Below are 22,295 nucleotides of genomic sequence, written 5' to 3'. Positions count from 1 at the left end.
TGTTTAGTGCCGGATACGTATCTCTGAATATTGAGGAAGCTTTAAGAATCAATGACCAAAATGCAACGCACATCATTAAGCTGGCTGATTTCAGTGGAAGCAGAGTACCTGAACCTGTCATCACTATAAGTAATTCAGTGTGGATAATATATCGGCAATTCTCCGGGCGACACTTTGGAAACGCAGAAATAACTGTGACGGCGATACAAGGACCGGGTGAGTTTAAAGTCCGTTTAGCCTATTATACATGTAGTTAAACTTGAAAAATTAAAAAAACGTAGTATTGATTTTGTTATTTTTAAATATGAGTTTATTTTTAACGAAAAAAAAAGCTTCGCCACAACGAATTCTTATAAATACAAGTCCTTGTTGTATTTTTTTTTTTTAATATCAGAGTTGTTTGAATAACTTTGATGCCAGAAGATGCCAGAACAAGCGTTCTGTTGGTTGATTACTGCATTTATTAAGACGTTTTGGGCATTTCGAGACAAATAATGATATAGAGATATGGAAGTTTCTTTCTGAGAAGTCAACAGCAAGAGATAGAAAGAGCCTAGAATACGTAATAAGAACGGGGGAGAGGATTTCGACTACTCTGTTATATTCATACTTCGTCTTTTAAGCTTTTTCTAGTACATGAACTATCCCATGATGGATGAACAACATTACAATGGATGCATCGATATTGTTGACAAACGTCATACGTGTTACCATTTGAGAAAATGAGACGAGAAATTCGTTTAATTGGGCATCATAGTAGACTAGGACCTTCCTCAACTACACAATTTAGTGATGGATATGATTTCATTCATTCACAATACAGTCATTGACGGACTCAAGATCTGACAGCTGTCTTCGGTGGTTACTTTTTTGGTTGTGTATTAAATTTTTTATTTCACATTAACTTTTTTATTATACAAGCAAAGACGCTGGAGCTTTCAGTTGGAATAATTCAGTTGGAATAATGAAAAAATCAAGTCTATCACTATCAACTCTCAAAAACAACTCCACGTATTATGATGCATCTGATAATTTGTTCAACGTGTTTCGTATTGCAGAATACATAAAGCTGGAAAAAGAAGTGCTTTTCAACCTGACGTCGCCAAATTACCCATCCAACTACAGAGAAAACTCTTATCGTCTTTTGAGATTTCAAGTTCCAGAGGACAGTCTCATTTCCATCCAGTTCAAATCGTTCAATTTGGAAGGAAATACAGATCTTCTGTACTTTGTCCAAGAGGATGGGGAGAATGGATACGGGAGAGTGAGAGGTTCAGTTATAAAGTTCACTGGTCACTGGACTGGTGCTCCGCTGCAGAATTTGAACTTTAACTCATCGACGTCATTTCTCACAATCATTTTCACCAGTGATCACACAAGGAATAAGCCAGGATTTTGGATCCAGCTTCGAGCCATTGAGGGTAGATATTTTGATTCCTTATCTTGTACTCATAAATGTTCATGAAGTGGTAGCGTCCATTCTGGAATTCGAGTCAGTAATGACGGCTGCAGTTGTAGTAGTGACATCGATTACAGTTTGTTATTTTGAAGGTTCTTAATTCCGAAAATACAATAAAGATTAGTGTTCCAAAAATCGTTGATCCGGAAATGAAACACATTTCTTTGTACCCACCACTTCTTCATTTTGTTTCATTCATTTTTTTTTTACTCGTTTGCTTTGTCGGATTAACAAACGTACTTAATACGTTTTACCCCACTTTCGGAGTAAAGAAACAGGGGGAATTGACCCCAAATATACAATGTACGTGTGGATTGAGTAATGTCGCACCCCCTTTTTTCAGGTGGTCATCTGTCATTGCATGCGCGTTCTTTTTTATTCGGGAAAACGGGTCATATTGTTTTTCTTTTTTTTTGGGGGGGGGGGGTATTTCGGGGAAAACGCGAAAAACTTTATTGAAGTATTCATTTATTTGTTCCGTTTTCTTTAAGAAGGGTAACCCTTTCTCAAGCTACAGGAACTGCTCTATAACGGGACATGGCAACACACACAAATACAATTTGAGTAAAAACACAAACTTAGAAACATAGTAACAAAACGGAATCACATACATAGATATTTCATACAAATATTCATACAAATTTAGCGAGCGCATACGAAAATCAAAATGTTGTACACAAGTCATTGAAAACAAAAATCTAATCCAGAAAAATGAAAAGAGAAAGATGTGAATTGCAAATACAGAATCTAAGACATTAACCTTTCGAGGGTGGAAAAGTCCGTTCGTCAAACAGACATCAATGGCCTGGGCAGAAGCTCTCCCCCCCCCCCCCCCCGGGGGGGGGGGCGGAGATGACGGCTACAATGCACAGAAGGAAAAAAAATCTAGTATGATATCAATTGTATGTCCTAATTTGATAAGGAAAGAAGATCTTTATTATATTAATAAGTTGTACCAAATAGAGTAGACATTATGGACGTCATAAGTGACTTTCACGTAGTTCAACTCTCTAAGTTAATCTATAGCATACATATTAGGTTAAATATCACTGATGAGTACAACACCACATCATTCTTTCATCATAGGAAAGCCAAGTCAGACAAATTCTTTGTAAGTGAGGAAGTAAAAATCTCAGAATTTAAAGGGATGGTATATAGTATTGGTGGAGATGTGGATTGGGCTTTCAACTTGTTTTTGACAGATTACCCAGAAACCACATTTGAAATAATACAGAATATACCATTCCAAATTCTATTTCAGATTTTGTTCAATGAAAATAGGTTTTGGCATGGCTGAGACATTAAAAAAAAAGTAAAACAAAGCTATCCTATAATGTTTGGTCCCACCCTTTATAAGGATTGCACTGTTTTGAATATCTTTGCCATTTCAAAACCAAAAATAACAATTGAATTCCTTTTGGAATTACATGATCTCTAATAAATATATCAAAAGAGGTTTTTCATTATCTCTCCAAAAATATTAGAATGTCTGTGCAGTAATGATTATCAATGTTATTATTTATTTATCTTTTTTTTTTTTACTATTCAACTACTGTGAAGGTCGACAAGATTTTCGCTTTCGTGGATACCCTTTCTCCATTGCTTTAATCACGCCTTTGTATAATTTTTGCAAAATAATATTATGGATTGTGTGTCTTAAACTGTTATGAATCTATTCGCACATGTATTTTGTATTATGCCTTCTCGCTTGTACTTCTCATTTTTACTAGCATGCTTATATTGAATTACCTGAATTTCCTATGATGACGCTCAGCGTAAGTTGATAGGTATAGGTCAATCAGATTCACTATCATGTGGTGGGAAAAGGATCTTAGGTGTATTTTTCTCCTAATTTCAATTTTACTCTTTATTCATACAAAATCGCTTCCAAAGGGGATTAAGTAGGCCTACTTGGTCTGATCAAAAGGTTTTTTAGTCGACAGACGTAGGAAGTGCTTCTCTTAATATCATGAAATGAAAAGACCCTAGTCAGACTGCTTTTGAAATTGTTCCTGTGTATAGAATGAACTTACAGAGTGATACAAATGGTTTGAATTGGTTTAGTGGAAAGCGACTAAGTTGGCGTCCGAAGTTAAATCTTTGTCATGTTCTGCGAGACTCAAGTCTTTTAGACCTCAATATAGGCGGTTCACATGCATATCCCCTGCATAATTGTATATTGTATATTATAACATGAACACGTAGTTTGATTTTGATATTTTTTTTTTATTCTGTGTAATAGTTGTTAATCACAATTCATGTCTTAATTACTTATTCAGGAGAAACATGTTCATCGTCAACACCATCGCAGACGCAGGAGGCAACGGATGAATATGATGCAACAGTCCAGTCTCTGCACTCTGGTAAATTAAGAAAGTGTAGTAAAAAAATAACCTGATTTACGTTATAGGCATCACTGACCTGGGATCCCAAAAGGTTTCTGTTATTTTGTCAGAGCATGTTATCAAACATTAATTCATCATAAAAGATGTATGAGGTTTTTTTTTTTTTTTTGTAGGAGCAAAAAACATAAGTCATTATAACACAACGTCTATATACTAACACAAAAAGTGATATAGTATCATCTTTGTGAAGAATATGTTTTAAAGGTCCTGTTTACCTTTGGGAGCAATGATGAAAAAAAAAATAAAATGTCCGAGGTATTACATTTGATGCATCTGTATAGCTCAAGTGTATCAAACAAATCCTACCATATACATTTTTTTTTTGCAATAAAGCCTAAAATGTAAGGAGCTATCACTATTTCTTTTTCTCATTAAACAATAACTGTAGACGGTTTAATCTGGAAACATTTGTATTATAACTATTGTTCATATTCTGTGTATTTAACAATAATTAATATTGATTATACTGGTTCAAATTTTTACATTAGTTGTTTCCATCCCTAATGCCCCAGTCACACAGTGCTTTGCGATGGGTTACGTCCGCCGCGGATAGATACGGATGAGTGAACGCAGGTGGACGCAGCGTGGACGCAGGCATCCGCAGGGACGTATGTAGACGTATCTGTCCGTAACTCATCCGTAAAGAAACGCACAATGACGGCGCCAAGCCTGCGAAATTTTGAAATGTTCAAAATTTCGCAGAGGGATTCTACGGATGCAGACTTACGCAAGTAACCGTAACCAAACGTAATTATCCGGAACTGAACGTAACTATCCGTAGCCTGGACGCAGACAATCCGCAGGAAATTTCACCTCCCGTCCGTTTGCGTTCGTTTACGTCCCGTAAGTATCCGAAAGTAACCGCAAGTTAACGTATCTCAACACTTTCGTTCGCTTACGGATATTTGCGGACAGTTACGGATGCTGCGGACGATTACGTCCTTCGACGTTTTCCGTTTTCCACTCGCATGGGAGTACAGAGACTCGTGGGAAGCCACACAACTCGTGTTGCCAAGCTGCAGCGCATTTACCTGAAGGAATGCTACAGCACAGTCGGAGCAGTGGAGAGACAGAACCGCATGGTCAAATTATGACATTTCTCCCACAAAATGGTAACTTTAGGTGGCACCCATATACTCATGACACCGGTTGACCCTTGGTGCTAAACTTTTTTTTCTTGCACTCTTTGAATGTATATTGTTTTCGAAAAGGCAATATTTTGGGTAGGGGATGGGGTGACAGCATTTCATTCACTTTTCTGGCCGGGAAAGGTGTGTGACAGCGATAACTATATGAAATTCTCTATGTCAATGATATGTCAAAATTCTCTATATGTCAATGCTATGTCAAATTCTTCAAACATCCTCTCTTTCTTATTATTTGCGGATGATAATAATGTGTTTTATCTGATTCTGATTCTGATCGATTGTTGATACTTTAAACGGTGAATTAACGAAGTTACTCCATTGGATAAGAGCGAACAAACTGTCAATAAATTTGCAAAAAAAATCCCCCCCCCCAAAAAAAAAAAAATGCATGCTGTTCAGTAATTCGCCGGAAAATTTACCGAGAAATGTTTTCCTGGAAGACACGGTCATAGAAGAAGTCTCTTCCATCAAATTTCTAGATTTGATTCTGGATAATAAACTTACCTGGGGTTTGCATATTGATTTTGTATAAATGTCGTGTTATTTCAAGGAATATAGGTATTATAAACAAAGTTAAATTTTATCTTCCCAAAAATGTACTTTTTATGTCGTATTCTACTTTGATACTACCTTGCTTAAACTATGGCATACTCCCATGGGGAAACTCTTTTTCTACTTATACAGACAGAACATTATTATTATTACAGAAAAAAAGCTATTCATATAATTTGTCACGAATCGTGGAGAAGTCATACTAGTAATTTATTTCACACAAATAATATTTAGAATTTTTTTTACCTTTATCGTTTGCAATTAGGACAATTCATGTATAAACTCACTAACCATTCCCTCCTATGTTTGATTCCATGTTCTTAAAAAATGAAACTGCATATCCAACCCGTCAATCCCATGAATATCATTTGCCTTTGACTAGGACGGTTTTTGCAAAATCTTTATTCTCCTTTTGTGGAACAAAATTCTGGAATTCTCTTGACAATAATATAAAAGAAACTTTAAGTTTGAATACATTTCTTTAAAGTTCAAGAATTATTTAAAAATTTCGTACGCAGGAAAATAATTCATTCTTTTTTTTTTTTACTTTTGATTTTCAAAATCGTTGTTGCGTCGGTAACCTCACTACTCTTTGTTTATCAGCGAGCCCGTGCTTCTGTGCCTCCAGTTCCCTGGTTATGACCCACCATTTCCCTCCCCTCTCCCCCCCCCCTTCTTTCCACCTCGGACTTCCTACCTTCCTTACTCTCTTTCTATCCTCTCATCAATCTTTCCTTATAAGAGAGCCGCTTTGTGTTTGTTAATGTGCGTTGGTATGTGTTCATGTATGTGTGTATTACTCTGTCTGTCTTTTTTTTTAATACCGTTTAGGGAAATTGTTGCTGTTGTTTGCAATTATATTATATTTCTATATGAGGGGACTGTATTTTACAAGCCTTGCTTTTTAGCAGTACCCTCCATTTCCAGTAATATTGTTCATGCATTCACAACAGTGACGTAACAGTTATTTGCATCTCTGTTGATAATTTACCTGTATCTCTTTTACAATGTTATTGTGTTCATCGCATTGTGGTACTGATTTCCTGACATCTGTGTATACGAGTGTTTCATTGTATTTCTAATTATTTTGTTTGTTGGAAGTGAAATAAATCAACGTGAAAACTGAGATCGAATTTAGTATTTCTCTATAGTCTTACCCACTTTACGCTCCTTGGAATGTGTATTACATTTTTTTTTTTTTTGTATATGTGACCGTGCACCTCAAAACGAACATAAAGTCGCACACACTGATTTTGCGTGCGGACTGAAAATAAGTGAAATGGGTCAACCTAGCCGAACTTGACTTTTTCATAATTTCTGAAAGAGCGGGTCTTCTTTTACATTATGCAAAAATTTGGTATCATAAAACGGGCAGGAAAGTGTGTTTTTTTAGTAGTTTATCTTGAACATTTTTGGTAGAATAGTGTGATTAGGTGTGTCTTTAGAATCCCTTTTTCATTTCTGAAAAACTTTGTCCACACTCTTCACTTTCAACTCTAATAACTTTTGAAAGGATAGTGCTACTGCTTTGAAAGTTGGCATTAATCATGGACAGAATGTGTTAATAAGGCATATTTAATTTCAGTTTAATCTGATCATCCCGTCGTTGTTGTTACTCTGATGGTTTACTTCCTGTTTTTTGTCCCATTCATCACACAGCCAGCACGGTTTGGTAAAGATTAAGCGCTTGAATAGACACTGTACTTCAGAGCCTCTTTTCTCAGTTCACACTTTTCCTGAGTTTGTGCTTTCTTTCCAATATTTTGATAGGTTAAGAGAGTACATTTGATTTGAGTTATACATCATTTCAAAGCTTCAAGTCTACTCTTTCAGAATATGGTCTTCACTAAAAATTACTGTCTGGCGACTTTTTGTTTGTTTTGAGGTGCAGGGTCACATATATATATATTTTTTTTTGGGTGTGGGGGGTGTTTGAAAGTCTTGATGTCTTTTCTTCTCTGGAAATTGAATAAGCATTGTTTTATTATAAAAATCTCCTTAACATACCCCAATAAGTCATGAATATCGCTGCACAACGACAACGTAAACACAGTTTGTCTATTCCATGACTGTGAGTAATAATTTTCTTACTCTAATGTTTAACTTATCGATCTATATTGTATTATATTTGTGGTATAATTATGTTATGTATTCTTTACATTTATGAAGTCTATTCATATTTGAGTTACACAAATAAAATTTAAACCTCAAGTTCAAAATTTTTTCTTCTATCACTGCAAAGCAAATTAAAGGATTACGATTTTTTTTCACAACTTGTACGTAATTCAATTTCAGTTTTCCCCAGTCATGCCAGTGTACAATGTAAGACAGGCCAATATGTGATAATCTTGCTGTCATAACACACTGACTAAGCAGGGATCGTCACAGAAAACAATATTGTCCATAATTATTTATATCACTCTGTAACTATCCGTAACTATCCGAAAATATCCGCAACTCTCCGCAAGTGTTCAGAACTATTATGTGCCAATTCGTAAGAATATCCGCAAGTGGACGCAAGTATTCGCATCTGGTCGTATTTGTCCGTATCGCCCGCATTTTTCCCGGTATGTTTTGAATACATTTTCTAGTGACGGCAAAGGATCCGCGGGAGTCCGCAGAAAAAAATGACTTTTTTGGACGTAACGCCGGAGGCAGAGCATTATGTGACTGGGGCATAAGCCACATCTAAGAACTATTTGTAGCATTAATGCTGTTTTTTTTTCATCTGCAATTGGTAAATTATGCTTTTACTAAAAGAACAATGAGTTTAAGGATCTCTTGAAGTGTACGAACTTACCCCTTTCTTGGCTTTTAAGGGGTCTCCATGGTAACCACTATGCAAGCAATGTCAAGTTGACCCAAACTTGATACACTCATAACAGATCTTATTTATGGTTATGTCAGTGTGTCAAAGGTACAGCATGTCTGCTGGTTTTTTTTTAGATCACCACTAGAGTTTCCATGCACACTTTTACATATTGTATCTACAATGGAGCGTGTTGTTGTTTCATTTTTTCCCTTTTCCCTCTTCTTCGTTCCTTCCTAATTTGATTTTATGTCAGTTGAACTTGGTTTATTTCATTTTGTTTCATATATTTGTTTGTAGTTTCATGAAGTCATTATGCGTTCTTTAATGTATTCCTGAGGGTCCCATGTTGTAGAAGCTTGGCCTTTTTAGTTGAACCTCCACTTCCATTTCCAACCGTGCACTACGCGTTTTTGAAATTATTACAGATATGTTCTTTTAATAACTTACATATAATTTTCCCTGTTTATTTCATGGAAATAAAGTTGAATGTAGGCATTTTTTTGTATCGATATACAGTGTACGTAAAGAAGGAGAAATATGTATACGGGAAAATATAAATGGTGTCTACAAAAACTGTTCAAAAGACAACTTAAGTTACATTGCCTGTTTTTTTTTTCTTTTTTTTTCTTTTTTTTTTTTTTTTGGGGGGGGGGGGGGGGGGGCTAGTCTTCAATTCAGTCAGCGTTTTTAATGAGTATACTTATTCCGGTAACTGAAAAGTCATTTCTTTTTCTGTGAGTTGTAATGCAAAGCATCATTGATACTTGTTTGTGTCTGTTTGTCTTCATGTTGAGGGCGGTTTTTTTTTTTCGTATCACATTTAGTAAATCAGGTAGACCCATAATCAAGGTATATCCATAAAAAAAGAGGTAGATATGCCCAAAAATGTAGAAATTTGAGCAAACAATTTATGTATGATACATTGCATATATACACAAGCGCTCAAATGCACAAGTAGGACAGTCCAAGCAACTACCCTGTGAAGGATAACGCCGAAATACCCTATAGAGGATAAAACGGGAGAACCGAGCGAGCTCGCCGAACTTGGCTCAGTGCCAAGAGAATCGCCTTCACGTGTAAAGTCTATGGGAACCGACAAAACCGCTTCGACATGCGTGTGTTTAAACACACACCGTGTATTTTGCTCCCCGCGGATTGCGCTCGTTTTCCCTTAGAGAGAAGACTATTAGTCTTTCCTTTCATAGACCCTTTTTAAGAATAATCCGCGGGGAGCAAAATTCACACGCTCTCTGTCATAGCACAACATGTTCGAAAATTTTGTCCCCTTAGCCTCATTCAATCCGGCCTGAATTTTTTCAGGCTATCGCTACTGAAACAGAAAAACGCGCACACACCGCGTGCCTCCGTGCAGTTAGCCCAAGTGGAATGGTGATCGTATTGCTCTCTGGCTCGCCTTGCTTGCTTGGTTGCCACTTTCGTGGGCTAACGTTGGCTGCTGTACGAAGGAAGCTCGCTCATCTCACATTCGATATAATGTACATGTAATCACAACTGTAAATTTTGGAAACACATTATGTAGGATGAAATCAATGCTTACATCTTTATAGTATGATCTTCAGGGGACATTAAAAGATGGTATCAACGCAGTTTATCAGAAAAATCAAATGTGCATTGATTACGTCCCTGCGTCGATCTTGAGAAAGTGCTGTGACATTGCACTCTCGCTCGGCAGTGTCTGCTGTGGAAAATCACTGTGAAACACATACCTCCCTGCATACACATACCATCCAGGCCCTAATCAACCGGTGGGGGTGGGGGAGTAATGTTGTTTTTGTGTTTTTATCTTAATTCCTTAGTCGGGTTTCCTCGATACCAGTCAGCTAGCTGCCACTGAGACCATACACGGTTCAGTTTATCCCTGTGCACTAACTAGGCAGAATTATTCAAATCTCTTTCCACCTCCCTGATGGTATGGAATATACGCTGTCATGACTGCATCGATAACATTTTTTACAGCTGTAGTTCCAGTTGAGGAGATGTGTGATACCATCGCGTCTTTACAGTTCGGCGAGTGTACCGGCCACGGGCAGGTAGGAGAACGAAATCCATTCAGTTGCCAAAACTGGGTTTTGAAATTGCGTTTGATCGTCTATAGAAGATGTTCTTACTCTTATATTATAGATGCGTATATATTAATATGTCCACACTGCAGATGGCTGTTTTCTCAGTCACAGAGCGGTACGTTTTGATACTGGATGTGACTATTAAATACAGATTTAATAATTGATACATCATGAACATGATTTGAAAAGAAAAAAAATGGTTATACGTTATTCTCAAGATACAAGTCACAACTGTATCTTGAAACTCGAAATCAACACGTTCTGAATGATGCCAGTTTTCGTTTTGTTTTGTTATCTGAAGGAGGGTGTTGAGATCATTGAGGAAGTAAGTGTTGATACACGGCTAACAATTACTTCATTTGGAGTACCGTTGCAGGTGCACTGTCTGTAGGTGTTGTTGCTGAAGGCATCCTTCAATTCTTGATTGCAACAAAAATGCAGATTTTGTATTATAATTATTTCCTCATTGTGCTTGAATAGTTTTGGTTTTCAAATTGTGAGCATGCTTATTATGGATCATTGCTTCGGCAGCGATGACTGTGATTCTTCTAATACTAGTCCCTTATCAAAATACTTAATAGTATTTAAAGTAACCTCTCTCTTCTTTGGGTGACAGAAAGTGATTCCCAACCCCATGTCTACAACACGCAGAGTGAGTCTCAATGGACGACTATGCTCCACCCAACACAGGTTAAGGATAGCCCTATATCTACGCAGCCCGGTGAGACCTTGGTTGTTGAAGATGTGCTCTTATTGTTGAAAAGGAAGTGTGAGAGTTTAACAACTGTACACACGTGAATAACAGTAGTTCTCTCTTTTACATAGCATACATCATGTAATATATATATATATATATATATATATATATATATTTATATATATATACTCCTAGATGGGTCATTTGGAAGACATTTCCATTTGTTTTATATGCAAATTTTAAAATACATGTTCAATGGCAATTTACGCAATGGAGACACGAAAATTGTCTCCTTAATGACCAGTTGTCTCCCTAATGAAGACACTTCCCCCCAATATGTCTCCCTAAGGTGCCAACTAGGGATATATATATATATATATATATATATATATATATAGTATATATATATACTATGTTATATGTATGCTATGCTATGTATGCTATATATATGCTATATATATGCTATATATATAGATGTATGCTATATATATATATATGTATATATATATATGTATATATATGATTATATGTATACATTTATATAGTATACAATATTTATAATTATATACAACTTGTGCCACAAAACAGCAGAAAATAGTATGCTACATATTTTACATAAGGACTCAAAATTAGGTAAAATGGGTCAATGTAGTACTTTCCTTTATTATTTTTCCTTCGACATTATTCTAATATTTGAAATTATAAAACAAACGGGAATTTCTTCTTGCTTTTTTTCTGTTTTTCTAGAACACATTCTTGCAAAGTATCTCGATTAGGTTTATCGTCTCAGCCCCCGATCCCCTTTCACTCGTTAACAATCCTTTACACACTCTTTACTTTACTCTAGTATAAGTTTTGAAAAGGTATTGCTTCTACATAAAAAGTTAATAAAAAATAAGACATGAATTAATGTGAAGGTCATATATATATATATATATATATATATATATACATATATATATATATGTAGTTAATACATTTCTTATCTTATGTCACTATTTTATTTTCATTTAACAACAGCAAACACAGATAACTTCTTGGAAATTATTGTGTTTACTATTGTCCTGATCATCGTGCTGATTCTCGCCATTGCTGTCATAATCGTTATCGTGGTCATGCGAACAAAATTTCGGTAAGCACAAAGAAGAGGACTTTATCTTAGAGAAACTGGTTGGACTTTGCACCTTTTAGGCCTCAAATTATGTCACACCTAATACTTCACACGTAAACCTATTTTCCTTAGAGTGTACGTGATATTATCAATTAGATATCATTGATGTAAAAACGGCGTAAAGTTCAAGATAAAGATTTTGAAATATAGGAACGTTCTTGCTCTTGACATAAATGTAGCACTTGATATTTTTTTTATAACGCATAATACAGAAGTACGGAAATCTTATTAGAACTGTGGCTGGTAAAGAGCACAATCACTACATTTTAGAGGGATCTCAACTCGTTAACGCCAAGAATCCATCCAGTGTGTTCCTTTACAACTCCTCTTCCACGATAAAACAGGTGTAGGTAGAACAAGAATACGGATTAAATATCGAATTAGCATGTTATCAGCCACAACTCGGGCCTGCAAATCAATCACACAACGATTTCCCTGGCTTGGAACTATTGTCTTTCTTGACAGTCCGCAAACAGAAAAACAATAGATTATCAGAAAAACGCGACAGTCATAAGTTATATTTCTCATTGTAGGTTTGATCAATCTCATTTTAATGAAAAATATTTTATTAATACAATTGTAAGTAGACAATCATCCTGTGTTGACAAATTTAGAGTGAAAGGCCGTTTCTTTATACTTTAAAGAAACTGTATTCGATTCCAAGAATGTGTTAAACGCATGTATACGTGAATGCAGGAGTCGCATATTGTCATCTATGCGAAGGAATTATCGTTGAATTGAAGAAAATAAAATACGCTGTTCAAATTTTGCTATCTCTCAATGATGTAGACGTAGAAAAGCGAATCATTCAAGCGGGTTGCCTGGCAAGTCGTCCATCAGGGATTCAGTCGAATCATCCCAGTATGCTACAGTTAACACTCCCTCAAACTACATGACTCTTGATCAAACTACCCGTGGTCATTCCCAGTATGCGTCGGTATTTGAGACACCGCAAAGTCAGCTCGAGACAACAGATTATGCCCAACCTGATGACGTCGTATATGAAGTTGTTTCCGAGCACAGCTATGAAACGCGGGTCATGTTTACCTCTGCTCCTGATGAAGGGGGTACCGGCCATAATCTTGCTGTCGACTTTAGGAGCAATAGACACTACTTGTTTGAGACAACAGATTACGCTAAACCTGACCCCTGCATTGGCGATGTCGTGCGCAAACACAGCTACGAGTCCAGGATTGTGAATACACCTGCTGATAAGAGGATAACAGAGTACATCTCCTGATGATCTTTGCAGCAATGAATACTTTGACTGGTACACAAACACATTGAATAGACTGATAACGTTGTGTATGTGTGAAAGCACTTGATAACAAATTGAATCAAGTCAGGCTTTACACATCTCTTAGATCAACCTCGAACTCTGGGCTGGCAAGTGATACCCTCCCTAACATCCCCGAAGCACCCTTCTGGATCAAAAGACACATATATACACACACACACACACACACACACACACACAAAACCACTGGTCCCAAATCCATACAGCATGACATAAATGTTGACCAATGAACCCCACACAACACTTTCCACATTCCCCTTCACGTTGCCTCCAGACGTGCAGAAAAACGTTGATTACTCTCCACTATCGAATATAGACATGGGTAATATTAAAGGGATTGTACAGTTTCGGTTGAGATCTAACTTCAGGTTTCCAACATAGATTGTTAGATAGTGAGAAACTTTTCTTTTATGAAGTATGAAAGAGCATGTAATTTTAAGAGGAATTCCGCATTTATTTGATGAAAATTGCTTTTGAAATAGCTGAGATATCAAAAAAGACAGCAAACCTAATACTGGTATATGGTGGGATCCAACTTTTATTACCATCGCTTCGTTTTACTTTTTTTTGGGATGCCTCAGTCATACCAAAAACAGATTTTCATCATATAAACTTTGAATTCCTTTTGAAATGGTGTCCTCTGTACTATTTCATAAATTTCATGGTTTCCTGGTGTCTAGAAAAAAAGATAAAGTGATGGTACAGTATTGGTGGAGATGAAAATTATGCTTTCCCTTTTTTTTTCCGAGATACCAAGAAAACACTTATTATATAGTACAGAGCATACCATTTTAAGAGGAATTCCAAGTTTATTTGATAAAAAATCCGGTTTGGAAAAGCTGAAACATCTAAAAACAACGTAAAACAAAACGATCGTCATAAAAGTTTGGTCCAACACTTTATTAGGATCGCTCTGTTTTTTGGATATCTCGACCATTTCAAAACCAACTTTCATCAAATAAACATTGATTCTCTTTTGGAATGACATGCTCTGTCATATTTCATAAGAGGTTTCTCACTATCTGAACCAAAAAGGTTATTTAAAAAAAACCCACAAGTTAAGTCTAAACCAAAACTATACGATCACTTTTAAAGCCAATATTAATTCTTATCTCCATCATTACTAAACAATCCCTTTAAAGGCATAACTTACCATTTGCAGATAAAACAAAACCCCAGCCTTAGTGCTTCAAAATAGTTCCCAAATGTGAGTTTAAAATAGAAACAAGCGATGTCAAAATTTGAATCAGTATGTTTAGTATTGTTAAATATTAAAAAAATGTGAACAATAGCTTAGATTAAAAAACGTATCCAAACTAAACCATTAATAGTTAGGGTTAAATGAGATCAATATTGATATGTCCTTATATTTTAGGCTTTATGCAAATGTAATATATATATATATATGTATATATATATATATATTTTTTTTTTTTAATGTGACCCTGCACCTCAAAACAAATAAAAAGTCGACAGAAATGAATTTTTAGTTAAGACCATATCCTGAAAGAGCAGACTTTAAGCTTTAAAATGATGTACAACTCAAATCAAATGGACTCTCTTAACCTATCTAAATATTGGAAAGAAGGCACAAACTCAGGAAAAGTGTGAACTTAGAAAAGAGGCTCTGAAGTACAGGGTCTATTCAAGCGCTTAATCTCTACCAAACCGTGCTGGCTGTGCGATGAATGGGACAAAAAACAGGAAGTAAACCACCAGAGTAACAACAATGAAGGGATTATGAGATTAAATTGAAATTATAAATGCCTCATTAACACATTTTGTCCATAATTAATGCCAACTTTGAAAGCAGTAGCACTATCCTTTCAAAAGTTATTAAAGTTGAAAGTGAAGAGTGTGGACAAGGTTTTTTTTTTTAATGAAAGGGATTCTAAAGACACACCTAATCACACTATTCTACCAAAATTGTTCGAGATAAACTGCTAAAAAAACACACTTTCCTGCCCGTTATATGATACCAAATTTTAGCATAATGTAAAAGAAGACCCGCTCTTTCAGAAAATATGAAAAAGTCAAGTTCGGCTAGGTTGACCCATTTCACTTATTTTCAGTCCTCACGCAAAATCAGTGTGTGCGACTTTATGTTCGTTTTGAGGTGCACGGTCACATATATATATTTATATATGGTACGAAGTTTTGTGATACAACTGACCTTCACATATGCATAAAAGCGATACCTTGAACATTTTTAAAATCACTGGTCCCAAAGGTAAACAGGACCTTTAAGCCCCGTCATGTATGAGTTATATGAATCACATTTCACATGAAAAAAAAAAAATATATGGTAATGTTTTATGTTGCATTATGAACATTATTTCATTGCTAATTGGAACAAAATAAAACAAAATGAAGTTATCAACATTGCTTGGTACGAATATATCCGATCATATAATGAACAACAGAAATGATGATCCCGCGTCGTAAACACTTATGTCAATATTGACACTTTATGTTGAACGTAACCGAACGCTGTTACCATACAGGTAGACCAGAAACCTAACCTATGTTCTTCCCTGTGTAATTTCACATAACCACTATTCTTTTTGCAAATATACCTGGCCCGAAACTAAACACAATTCTGAATTTTACTATATACCATGTTCAAATGTTTAATTGTCAGCATTCGAACACACGTTCTGCAGCATACATCTGTAACAGCGCCTCTATTATGACAGTGTATCACAAAACGAACTGACAAAAGGTCACAGGCACTAATTTTGTTTGAGAAATAGGTAAAGTGGGCGGTTTTCTAAAAGAGCAAGTCTTCTTCTACGTTATACTAACGTTTGGGATCATAAAATGACAAGGAAATTGTGTTTTGAGCAGTTTTCCTTGGACACTTTTTTGGTGTGATGAGTTGTGCCTCTAGAATCCCTTTTTCATTTCTTAAAAACCCTGTCCACGCTCTTCATCATCAACTCTACTAATGTTGGAAAGGATGATGCTACTGCTTTGGAAGGTGGCATTAATTATCTACAGAATGTGTTTATAACGCATGCTCAATTTCATCTTAATTCTATAATCGCTTCATTGTTGTTGCTACATTGATGTACATCCTGTTTTTTATTCAATTCATCCAACAGCTAGAACGGCTTGGTGAAGATTAAACGCTTGAATAGACTCTGTATTTTTTTCAAAGCCTCTTTTCTCAGTTGACACTTACCAGCATGTGTGTTTTCTTTCCAACATTAGGATAGGTTAGGAGACTCCAGTTGAATTTAGTTATACATCATTTTGAAGCTTTAAGTATGCTCTCTCAGAATATGCTCTTAACAGAAAATCCATGTCTGGCGACTCTTTGTTGGTTTTGTGATGAAGGGTCACATGTTGTAGTGCGATGAAGACCATGTATCAAATACAGAGGCAGTGTTGCATCTTCATTAAGCCTGCTGAATGGCTACGCTAACCGCAGCCCTTTCTACTGTTCATATGTGTAGGTATGTATGTATGTATATACATAAAGGTTTCACATCTTTATAAAGTATGCTCACTGTACTTGTATAATCATGACGCATGGATCATAAAGAAGTTTTGTATGATACACAATAATTTCTATGTACGAGACAAAATATAGATATATATTTTTTATGTTGAAGTATCAAGGTAACCAGTATTGTTGACTTTTGCATAAAAATATATTTCAATGGAATCATTGCTTATTTCATTGCTTACTCTCGTGGTACTCGAAAAATGATCCCTGCATCTAGCTGACGTTTCTCCAAAATAAGAAAGCAAGTGTTACCGTTTTTCTTTTGAAGTTGTCCACCGAGGATGCCGTCATTCTTTGTGTTTGAATCATGAAAAACACTGCAGACGATACCTTAGAAATTCATCATTTCAAAGCAAATTTCTTCCTCTTTTGTGTCATGTCCATTAACGATAATACAGCGATTTTTTTTTCCTGGGCTCCAATGCTCGATTCAGTGGTAAATCCAGAGGGAGCACAAAAAAGAGAAATAAAAAGAAAAAAAAAATGAAATGAAACCCGGAAGTGGCACCAGAAACATTAGTTCCGTCCCCTCCACCTTACAGAATTCCTGGATCCTCCCCTGCTCATGTATTCTTCACTCTAATTAGCATTTCCCCCTAAGTTAGACGGTTAGTAAATATAAAAGGTATCAGGCTTGAAAATGACGGACAAGTAGTTAGGCCTATAAGGACATCGTACGAAAAGTGGCAACAAAACCGATTCCTCTGCACTTCAGTGAGATGATAGTCTAGACAGTCTAGACTAGCAGAATAGGTCTATTGTGTGATCACGGATTCGTGTTCTTGAATAAATGACGCACATTAGTGTAAACTAGAGCATACACAAGGACTTCCAAGAAAATTAACAACAAACCAATTTAGTGCGCTCTGTTGAGATGAGTGATATTCTCTATAGTAATTGTAAGCTGTGCTAACATGTGGTTTTTTCGGTTTGAAGTGCCACAACCACTTCATAAACAATGAAAAATGTAATTAAAGAGTAGTTTTGCTTTCTTAGAAGGACAATAATAAAATCTGAAAACAAAGCAAGTTTCGTGATGATTTATTCAGTCAACTGATTTTCTCTATGTGTGATATTTTGAGCTCGACGAATAAGACCGAAGTGCAACTAAAGTGCAAGCTGACACTCTTTTCAAGATACGATAGATTAGACAAACATAATATGCCATGTCTATTGTGCGGATAGGTTATTGAATATGTTGAGATTGGGAAGATAATAAAGAATAAACCTGAAATTAAACTGAAATGAAATACATGGAATTTGTTCGCTACGATGTGATGTGAATAAGGTCTCTTAATCCCCAACCCCCGAAAAAAAAAATACAAAAACTCGTGGATCGTGTTTGCCTAGTGTCGGACTCATAGCTTTTTTTTTTCATAGTGTCGAACTCAAATGCTGGATGGCTCAATGGCTGTATATAAAATCGTGGACGTGTTTGAAGGCTGGTTATCCTACCCAATATGTCTATAGATATGCGTGCACACACCTTTACACACACAAATCCTTCCTATCACACCCAAACGTGAGTAGGTATACCCAATATACACCCATCATGTAGAAATATAATTGTAATTATAATAAAACATGTATGTAAATATCTTGGAAAGAAAATACCAGAAAGATGTATTCGTATAATGTAACCATCACAAAACAAAACAAAAAGTCGCACCCCTTGGTTTTTATGTGAGGAATCAAAAAAAAAAAAAAAAAGGTGAAACCATAGTCAAACAAGTCAATCTTCAGTTTCCATATTTTCCAGAAAGACAACTTTTCTTCTTTATATACACTATTCCAAAGTTTGTGAGGATGAAATAAATGGGATAGTGGGTTTTCAGCAAATTTTCTACAACCCATTTTTGGTAGGATAGTGTGAGTGTGATCAGGTGTCTCAGATGCCCCTTTATGTTTTTTTTTTTTTGCAAATCCTTTGCAGACTCTTCACTTCCAACTCTAATAATTTCTGAAAGGATCATGTTACTGCTTTGAAAGTATGTATTAAATCCGGAAAGAATGTTGATAGAGCATGCTCAATTTCAGTTTTGAATCGATAATTCCTTCATTGTTGCTTGACAAAGTATGATGATTGTATACAGGAATCGAATCTGTGTTTTATTTGTTCTTTTAAATACATATGTTTCTGTTGATGAGATGATGCTACATTGTTTTTTTTTTTGTGTGTGTTTAAGTCAATGATTGATTTGTGTATATCAAGGTATTACTACAGAATATCATCGTATTGTACAACATTGCGCTATATATCTTGACACATTAGGCAATTTCGACAAATATTGTAATGTGTGTTCTCTTGGTAGATCCTTGTGAAGGACTGATGACAGACCGAAAGCTCGAATAAAAAGGGGGAACAAGATCGGGAGCAACGTCAGCCTTAAATTTATTCTTATTTCTTTCACTGTAATATATATGTATATACATATATATGTGATAAGAACCTAAAATGGCATTAAAACGCTTTATCCGTTTAATGCCATTTTAGGTTTTTATCACAAATACACAAACACACCCACACACCCCCCCCCCCCACACACACACACATATGTGACTCTGCGTCACAAAACAAAAAAAAAAGTCGCCAGACATGGATTATTAGTTGAGGGCGGATTCTGAAAGAGCAGGGTCAAAGCTTTCAAATGATGTATAGCTCAATTGAAATGGACTCTCCTAACCTGTCTAAATATTGGAAAGAAAGCACGCACTCTGGAAAAGTGATATCTGAGAAAAGAGGCTCTGAAGTATAGGGTCTATCTGTCTATTCAAGCGCGTAATCTTTACCAAACCGTGCTAGCGGTGCGATGAAAGAGTCAAAAAACAGGATGTAAACCACTGGGGCAACAGCAATGAAGGGATTATCAGATTTGACCATGCTCTATCAACACATCCTGACCATGATTAATACTACCCAGTATAAACTTTCAAAGCAGTAGCCTCATCCCTTCAAAAGTTGAAAGACTTGAAAATGAAGAGTGTGCATAGGGTTATCGAGCAATGAAAAGGGGCCTTTAAGACGTACCTGATCTCACTACTCTACAAAAAAAAAGTTGTAGAAAAACTGCTGAAAAAGCACTTTCCCATTCATTTTATGATCTCAAACTTAAGAAAAAGATTACTGTAGAAAAAGGGTCGTTCTTTCAGAATATATGAAAGAGTCAATATTGACCTAGTTGATCCGTTTCACCTTTTTTGAGTCCTCACGTAAAATCAAGGGGTTCGACTTTTTGTTCGTTTTGTGATGCACGGTCACAATTATAATATATATATATGTATATATGCATATATATATATATATATATATACATATATATATACATATATATATATATATATATATATATATATATATATATATATATATCATATCTGCACTGTCTATATGAAAATCACCAAGAAATCAAGTCAAAAACATTTCCATGTACTGTACACTTACATGACTTTATTCAAGCTGTCACAAATCTCACTATTATACTGCAAAGTTTGACAAAGTGTTGCAAGGAGTAAGATGTGCTAGACATTCACCATCAGTGAGCATTTTACTTCTATTACAATTTTTTTTTTTAAACAAGTTGTTGGCAAAATCATTTCGTGGGCTGAGAACCAGAAGGGCTTTATCACAATTATACTGGTTGAGGTGAGGATTTAGCTTTAATGTTTCGTGAGATATACAGAAGCCACTCTATGAGATGTCAAAGAGCATACAATTCTTAGGGGAATCGAAAGTTTATTTGATTAAAATCGGTTGTGAAATGCCTGAGATATCCAAAAACAAGGTGAAACAAAGAGATCCTAATAAAAGGCGGGGCCTGTCGCCTTTTATTATTTTTGTTTTTTTTTTTATCTCGGCCATTTGAAAAAAAAAATCATAGAATAAACGTTGAATCCTTCTTAAAATTACTTGCTCTGTTATATTTCATGAGAAGATTCTAATTATCTCACTTGGGAATGCTGTAAACCAGAATCCTCCCCTCAACCAGTACTGTTCAGTCCCTTTATTCATGCAATTTATAAAGTTATTGTCTCAATACTGAATACTCATTTTAGTAGAATATTAATCAAATCGGCAAGGTGCTATTTTACCTGATATTTGGAACAATGCTCATAAAAATACCCGCTATTGATTAGATAAAGTTATCGTCTCATGAAAAGGGATATTTTCTTTTTTTATATTCATGGTTAAAGGGATTGTGTAGATTTGGTTGAGACCTAATTTATCTTTTCCGCCTTTTTCATTTTTTTTTTGTGAGATAATGACAATAAATCATGAAAGAGGATAGTGTACTTCTGAAGGAATTGATCGTATACTTGATGAAAATAGATTTTGAAATATTTAAAATATTCAAAACTAGATCGATCGTAAGGGTAGGACCCATCTCTTATTACGATTCTTTAGTTTTCCTCTTTTGTGGATGTCTCAGTCATTTCAAAACCGTTTTTCGTTCAATAAACTTTGAATTCCTCTTAAAATGGTACCCACACTATGCCCTGTACTATTATCATGAGTGGCATGTCGGTATCTCGTGGGAAGTTAAAATCCTCACATCCTCATATCCGCCAATACTATATCATCTCTTTAAATCTTGGAACCCGATAATGCCTTTCTGCTTTTCAGTAGACGATGTTTGTTACTACTTGTCATTCACAACCGGAATATTTCTAAACGTGAACAAACTTACACACAGTGTGATTTTTCTTTTTTCAATGCTAAATGATGTACAGAACCACAATGAAATTCTAGTCTCTAACATGTCATGTCATGAGCTGTTTGTTATATTACACAAATATTACATTACCAGAACTGCACACACCCTTTAACATTTCGTCAGTATATGTCTAAAATAATGATGCCTCTTTGCTTTCTTCAAATACAGGTCGCAGTTGCTTGCTTTTGCTTGGATTCATTATACACAGGATTATCTAAGACATAGAAGGGTCATCAGTAAACATAGTGAAGTCCCATCGCAAAACATCATAAAGCAAACCTTTACTATAATACAAGTGATTTTTATGAGGAGTGTTGATAAAATGCATGTGATGAGTGTTTGGACCTCTTTAGAATTTCAGGTGTCCCTACGTTGAGGTGTAATGTAAAACCATCTTTAAAGCTAAAATTTATTTATGGCTACTTGTAAGCGTATTTTTTTTATTTC

Source organism: Diadema antillarum, unplaced genomic scaffold, assembly GCF_040938485.1.
Source record: "Diadema antillarum isolate AM-2024a unplaced genomic scaffold, OU_Dant_1.0 seq00000732_RagTag, whole genome shotgun sequence".
NCBI lineage: Eukaryota > Metazoa > Echinodermata > Echinoidea > Diadematoida > Diadematidae > Diadema > Diadema antillarum.
The sequence above is the reverse complement of the archived record's forward strand: the minus strand, read 5'-3'. Positions refer to the sequence as shown.